At 37.5% G+C, this 6,894-nt stretch overlaps 1 long non-coding RNA gene across 1 annotated transcript; it reads right to left on the bottom strand.

Annotated features, from left to right (window-relative positions):
* Positions 1-1,556: 1,556 nt before the first annotated feature.
* Positions 1,557-3,856, bottom strand: LOC132097950 (uncharacterized). Its single transcript, XR_009422803.1, has 2 exons — positions 3,590-3,856; positions 1,557-2,412 (listed from the first exon to the last, which is right to left on the bottom strand). It is a non-coding gene; the product is annotated as an uncharacterized LOC132097950 (long non-coding RNA).
* Positions 3,857-6,894: the final 3,038 nt, after the last annotated feature.

Genomic DNA, 6,894 nt, shown 5'->3' with positions numbered 1-6,894 from the left:
AAACATCTAAATGTTACACTGTATTATTCGTGCACATGCTTGTATTTTTTTTTTAAGAGCATGACGTTATCCAGAGTGAACATCGACTTTCAAGTCACCACATGTTCGGATTCAGTTTCTTCATGATTCTTGGACTAATGGATATCATGAATAGAAATGGTCAGCAAAAGTTTCCTCTTCAGAAAATCACTACCAAAGTAACTCAGTGGCAACATTGGATGCCTCCCATCAAGTTTCACAAAGCTGTTATGAATGAAGCCCCATGGCCACAGTAATACGACTTTTATAAAAGCTACTGGCATCCAAAAGGGAAACTATTGCAAACTATTTGCAGTTAAGGACAAGAGAAGAACATACAAATCCACTAAAAAGAACCAATCCAAGCACATTGCAGATGGAGACTAAATGTTTGCAGTTCTTATAATACCCAACACTGGCTAAACAAACTGCAGAAAAAAACTGTAAATAAATACAGTTAAATGGTTAACTGTAAGTGACCTGATATACAGTCAAAAAACTACATGGTTTAACACTGCTTCATATATAATTTTACTGTAAAATACTGCCAAATGTGTGGTTTTGCAAATAAAAACTATGAAAAAAAAAAAAAAATCGCTATCAGTAATGTGCATTAGTACATTTTGTGTTACATTTTTATATTATTTAGTGCATATTTATTGCATTATTTTAATGCCATGTGAGTTACATTGACGGTGTTTTGCATATGCAAGTAATGGCTATGTGTTTAGAAAAAGTCACTTATAATGAACTCATCATGTGGCTTTCTATTTTACCACCTGTTTTGGTTATCCGTACATTTTGTCACTTCAGGTATAAGTAGTAAGCATATTAACATTATATCATGGTATATGTTTTAAAATACACAGGCACCAATATGCCATTCTGTAATACCTGAGACACCGTGGTGGCTGTATTTTATAGTGCATTTCTGGCTTTCTTCTGTTTATGTATTCATTTATTTTTCTAACTGTAATTTTAACAGTATATTTTTGACAGCATTCATAAAAAGCCTACGCCTACCACATCTTAATTTCCTTTTTATCAAAATATCATTCCTATGAAGTAGCACACTGGCCTTGTGTCTATCTTTTTTTCAGTACCTGGATATGCTCGATTTCTCAGTACAGTCACTGGTTTGTACATCAGTGCTAGCAGCTCAAGGCTAAAGCTGAACTCACTGAGATACCGCATTCAGTCATTAACTTTAATCAGCTATTTTCCTCACACTGTAAAATATATTCACTACACCAACCACCTTTTACCCTCTGTAACTAAAACCAGAAAACCAGGCACTATATAGTAATTATGGGCACTAATGCTAATCACTTTATTAATTTTTTGGTTTGATGAGACTTCGAAGGTTCGAGCACCCATGAAATAGAATAATGATGTGTGTGTGTGTGTGTGTGTGTGTGTGTGTGTGTGAAATCCCCCACAGATGCCATCATATTAGCTCAAGTACTCCCACTGAAAGAGGTAATATTCCAAATTTACATTCATGGAAGTGCACTCGGGGATGACACTGAAAGCCAAGAGCCTTAAACTCATCTTTTAATTTCAATTAAGACTCTCTAAATGGTTTTTAAGCTGTTCTCAGACCTACTACAATGACTTTTTCCATCCCGCTCTCACATTAGAGTGAGGCACTGATTTGGTCTGTGAAGCCGATGACGCCTGATCCTTTTGAAGATGACTCTCCATTAGTCAAACTGTCTGTTTCTCGTGGGTTTTCCCCTAGTGTTTTTTGGTCTGGTCCCCTCAAGGCGAACACACTCACACAGCTGACTGCTAGAGCTACAGGTCAGTCCAGCAAATGTCAGTGGTGTCTTGTGATGCCCGCTGGCATTTATTATCAGATACAGAAACATTATCTGATGCCAAAGCACACTTACTTTTGAAATAATGACGATTTTCAACATGGTGTTTAGAAAAGTGAGTCTATCAGATAGCATCATAATTCAAATCATCCCCAAAAAGAGAGCAAAATATAACTTTGGTGTGCAAACGATATCCCTCGCTGCATTGAGATTGTGACTCTCCACATTACACACATTGGAAAGGCGGAATTTATAGCTCCTATCAAGTTTCTCCATCCTCAGTGACTGCTCAAAGGGCTGTTTCCACTATCATGGGTATGAATATTGAGAATCCGTAAGGCCCAGGCCCTAATCCACATACTATACAAGTCTGTGGTTAAAGGGTATCATCTGGTTGGGGGCTGGAGTGGGACTTGCCTTTGGAGACCAGTCTTTCTCTTGGCCTAAATACACAGGCAGTCATCAACACTGGATTTACGGGCGGCACACTTGTGGTTAATTCGTGATTGCTTGAATTGGCTGCACATGCAGTTCCTGAGATGGGTCTCTTTCATTGAAAATAGTCACTTGGGACCTGCAAGACAGATGAGAGAACAATATTGGAGAGAAAGGAAAAAGAGAGGCCAAGTGAAGGTAGAAAAGTAAGTAACGGTACTCATTAAAAGGAGTGAAATTCTGAACCAAAACCATATGGGGTGAGAGAGAATAGAAAAGAGATGGTTATATTCTTGTGCTACGCAAACACATTAAAACGAATGATGTTTTAATAACAAAAATAAAATAGAAGTTGTAACTTGGGCAAACTTTGGCAAAGTCTCAAACACTTTTCCAGCAAACTCTCAGGCAGGCTGGACAACCAACCTATAGTGTGTACAGCAAGAGGAAAGCGTTATGGGGATTCCTAAAGGAAATGTTAAATCATATTTGTGTGTATCCATAAAACGTGTTATTAGTTTTATAACAGTTTGGGGTCAAAGTTTAAAACCAATCGTTAAGCTTGGAAACACTCACTCCCTGTGGTAATTTCACATATCTTGAGGCTTTTGTTACAATGTTTGTGAGGCCCTCAAACACTTGCACTTCTGCAGTCATTTACTGGTTTCATCTGTAAAAGATTTCGGAAACTTTACAGTTTTTATAAAACTCTAAGAGTAACTGGAGGTTACTTTCTCAGATCGTAAAAAAAAAGACGGGGGGAAAGGAATGGAAAAATGGCTTGGTTGAAGGCTCAGTGCCAGATTGTGTGAAAGTTTTTTTTTTTAAATCCCCAATCTCTTTCTCTCTGCTGTGACCTATCTGTCCTAGTACTTGTCACTCTTTTCCACTATCTTGCCTCTCATATTTTCTTTCTTTTTTTCATGCTCCTTTTCCTTTCAGTCCTCACTCACTCTCTTGTTCATTCTCACTCACTCTCTTGTCAGAAAGATCATGAAGCACAAATACAAATCAATAATATATCAGAAGAATTGGGAAACTGTGGATTAAAGTCACTTTGAGGTCAGGTGTGAGATTTTTGAGTCTGAGGAGTCTGACTGCTATTTAATATTCCTGAACAGTTCACTCAGCTCAGAGTCAAGCAGCACAAAAGGCATCAGTTGAGCTGTCAAGTGTGTTTTGAGACCATGAAATAATCAGGTGATAAAGTGGAATTCAAAATCTAGCTTCAGAACAGCAGGGTTGCTAAAAAAGCCGAGGGATGCTTGGGAAAAAGCAGTATTTTAAAAGAACAGTACAACCAGATCATTACTTACCCTCAAGTCATTCTGTCACAGAGACCACAATCAACCCATCGTTACCAGATCAGCACACTCTGCCCACTCGTTCACTCTCCCTGAAATTCGGATTCACCTCCTCATCAGCACTCACTATAAAGACACAGACAACCTGGACTCCTTTGGCTGGTCTCATTGTTCAATCTAAACTCTGCAGGGCTCCGGCCCTCCAGGAATTGAGTTTGACACCCCTGCCCTACTGACAGTTAGGTAGGTTCAAGGGTGCGATTAAGGGTGGACCTTCATGCTTGCGTTTTTTTCTTCTAAAAAGCATACATTTCTGTACAATGCACAAGCTGTTTTACAATAAGTCAGACTCAATGATGAAAGTAAAAACTCTTTTCATGTAATAATGTATTACGACTATCAACCCTGCTGAAAAAAATACAAATAAAAGCTAAAGCCAGTCTGAACTGGTTGGTGTTACCTGGTCATCCAGCCTGGTCACAGCTGGTCAGCAGGCTGGTTTTAGAGGGGTTTTGGCTGGGAGACCAGCTAAAATCATCTACTTCCACCTTAAACCAGTTAAGACCAGCCAACTAACTTATGCTGTTTTATTTTTATTTATCTATTTTATTTATTTTTCAGCAGAGAAATTAAAACTGATAAAAACATACATCCTACAATACTGGAATGTAAATAATGCAAGCACGTAAGGGCACTATATTAATGAAAAATGGTGTTTCTGGTTTGTAAATCTAACATTTTACATCTATAATCCACTTTTTCTGTGATGAAGACAGCAAACACTGTACAAGCATCAACAGTGCGTTCGTCAAGGTTTCGGTGTGTAGTGCTATATTTGGTTCTAATACATATTATCTATAACGTGACTGTATTTCTGCACATTATAGTCATTTTAAATAAATAAATGCATGCATTTAGCAGACAAGCAGGTTATCAATTTTTACTTATGTGTACCCGGGGGATCGAACCCCCAAACTTGCGTTTGATAGCGCAATGTTCTTCCAAATTGAGCAGTGTTGGGAAGGTTACTTTGGAAATGTAATAGGTTACAGATTACAAGTTACCCTGTTTAAAATGTAATAGTAGTGTAACTTTTTCAATTACTTTATTAAAGTAATGTAACTAATTACTTTTGAGTACTTTTTGATTACTTTTCTAAATTTGTGAAAATTAAAGAATAATAAATAAAAGCATATACATCAACTTAAATACAGTTATCTAATAAGCATGTGACGTATTCTGTGTAATAAACTCCTGAAACATTGGTGTTTTTTTGAAACTGCTGTCTCTGTATATGATGATAGTTTTCCTAAAATAAGTAAAATGCACATGAAGTGACACAGAGCAGTTCTAGAAATTATGTTTATGTGCTCGTGTACTCCTATATTGAGGCGGCAGAGGTTGAAAACACTGCGAGCTTCAGTAGGCCTATGTGTAGTAAATGAAACCATGTCTTTGCCATTAATTTACAGGAGGGGCGGACTGGGAAAAAAAATCAGACTGGAAAATTCAAACTCATACAAACAAATTCATGGACAAAACTATTTTTTGTATGGACCTGACATAAAAAAGGTTTAAATCTTTGATTTGGGGACATGCAAAATAATTAAAAGTTGTCTCCTGAACTGCACCTTCACTTCCATTTTCCTCTTCAGTCTCTTTATTTTGCCCTGTTATCCATCTCTCTCATGACTTTAATACTCAAGATTGAACAAAACTATACTTTACAATACAATACTCTACAATACAATATCTTTATAGAAAAATCCTAATACTGTACACGAGTCATGTTTTTCCCTTACAAAAAATTACCATGCTTTTATTAGCCTATATAAAAGTAAAATAACCATGTTTTGTTTTTTGTTTTTTTGCAAATGGATTTGTATTTATTTTTAAATAAATACATTTGTAAAATAATTTTACATTTTTGGTTATCACAGTTAAACAATAGTAACCATTTTCTCTGGATTTATAGTTAAATATTAAAATGTTAATTTTCGTAAGGGTTGTGTTGTTGTCTGTCGTAGCTCCCCCTAAACCTATAAAAAAAATCTGATTTTTTTTTCAGATAAATTCCTACTGTAACATTACAACAGATAATAATGATGTCCTTTATATAGTATTTTGAGTGATGACTGATGAGCAACGTGCTGCTGCTTGATTAAATAAATAAAAAAACAAAGACAAAAAAGCATCTTTACAGATGAAACTGACCTGAAACCCTGAACAGTAGTTCTGCTTCTCTGCTCCAGCAGTCCACTGTATTCTCTCTCTCTCTCTCTCTCTCTCTCTCTCTCTCTCTCTCTCTCTCTCTCTCTCTCTCTCTCTCTCTCGCATTGATTACTCGGAGTCTGATCCAAACCGTTTGGCGGAGGCGCGGAGAGCGCGCGAGTCATGACTAACACTTCATGACTTATTAGAGATTTAATTATCAAATGGCGGATTCGCAAATGATCGCTTTAGTACATTCGGCAGGCAATTATACAATAATGATATTAAATAGAGGGCAAAATCGGCTGCCAGGCCCCCGAAATTGTCCCGGTTCTCCCGGTGTCCAGTCCGCGCCTGGTTTCCACAGACACGCAGAATGTGCAAGTCATATATTGCATTTCTGGGGCTTTATATTCACAGACACTAGTCCATGTCATGTTTTGATTCAAGTGTACTGACCTACTTTTGATTTAGTCATCCAAAATGTGGCATATTCCGTCCGCGTTAGGCATTTCGTTTTTATGACTCTACGAACCAGACTGTATTTCCGCATCCCGGAAATTATTAGGGCGGTATGTCTCAGAATAGTCAGTGCAATTTGGGAAAGAAATCAGTTAAATCTGTATTTGGATGTGTGTAAATATTCAAATGTAATCCCCTTTGTAATCGTAAAAAATTTCATAAGTAACTGTAATTTAATTACTAATTTTTTCTTAGTAACTGTAACTAATTACAGTTACTATAATTTTGTAATTAAATTACGTAACGCCGTTACATGTAACTAGTTACTCCCCAACACTGTACATAACTAAGCTCCATAACCACCCACTATCTTGTGAGCAAAGCTTATCAGACAGGAGCCAGGGAAATCTCAAGCTTCAGCGTCAAAATGTCTTGCCGATTCCGCCAGTAAAGGTTATTTACGAGCGGGTAAACACTACAGTTTGAGCTCTGTGCTCCGCTACCAATCTCGCGATGACACGAGCCTCGCTCACTCAGTTGTATGGTGAGAGTTTTCCTCCTCTCGCGAGATCAGAAGAGTTTCCCACGCCTGTTGTTGTGGCGTCTGCCCTTTTCTTTCACTCACCCTGCCCCCCCTTCCTCGG

The sequence above is a fragment of the Carassius carassius genome, chromosome 2 (genome assembly GCF_963082965.1).
Source record: "Carassius carassius chromosome 2, fCarCar2.1, whole genome shotgun sequence".
Classification (NCBI taxonomy): Eukaryota; Metazoa; Chordata; class Actinopteri; order Cypriniformes; family Cyprinidae; genus Carassius; species Carassius carassius.
This window is presented reverse-complemented; position numbering and strand designations above follow the sequence as displayed.